General features: G+C 42.9%; 1 non-coding gene across 1 annotated transcript; it reads right to left on the reverse strand.

Annotated features, from left to right (window-relative positions):
- Positions 1 to 296: 296 nt before the first annotated feature.
- trnar-ucg (transfer RNA arginine (anticodon UCG)) lies at positions 297 to 385 on the reverse strand. Its single transcript is given in 2 exon segments — positions 297 to 332; positions 349 to 385. It is a non-coding gene; the product is annotated as a tRNA-Arg (tRNA).
- Between the last annotated feature and the right edge of the window lie 244 nt (positions 386 to 629).

Consider the following 629-nt stretch of genomic DNA (forward strand, 5'->3'; position numbering starts at 1 on the left):
GGGCACACTGGATCCGCAGTCCATTGCCTGAATCTCTCAGTCACCTTGTCTCCTAATTAATGCAACGTCAGACATCCATCCCCTACTTTTTGCATTCAAACAGAAATAATGTGCACGAAAGTCTACTTCTTCACCGCTTGTTTTGCCCGTGCAACCAGATCGACAGTGATGAAAATGTGCCATGAGCTTCTTAAAGCAAACAGCCTTCCTTTACTTCAGGTGAGTGACTGTACGAGATGGTTGGTTTTGAGGCAGAATCAAAACAAAGAATATAAAATTTCACGCGGCGAGTTAGCTGACCACGGCAGGACTCGAACCTGCAATCTTCTGATAACTTCACAGTTACAATCGAAATCAGACGCCTTATCCATTAGGCCACGCGGCCGCTGCCGTCGGCACAAAATTTGTTTTTTTTTATATTGAGAGCAAATTTGGGACAAGGTTTATATCAAGTAGTGGATATCGGAAAACATGAGCATATTTTGAGTAATGAATAGATGCGCTGCGATATGGATGTGCACGGACACAGGCAACGTCAATGTAGCTTGAAACACAACAGTTTAACAATTCGGTTATCACAGCTGAACTTACACTCCTTTTTAAATGTACAGGATGATCCGGATAATGAG

Source organism: Pristiophorus japonicus, unplaced genomic scaffold (assembly GCF_044704955.1).
Source record: "Pristiophorus japonicus isolate sPriJap1 unplaced genomic scaffold, sPriJap1.hap1 HAP1_SCAFFOLD_49, whole genome shotgun sequence".
Taxonomy (NCBI): domain Eukaryota; kingdom Metazoa; phylum Chordata; class Chondrichthyes; family Pristiophoridae; genus Pristiophorus; species Pristiophorus japonicus.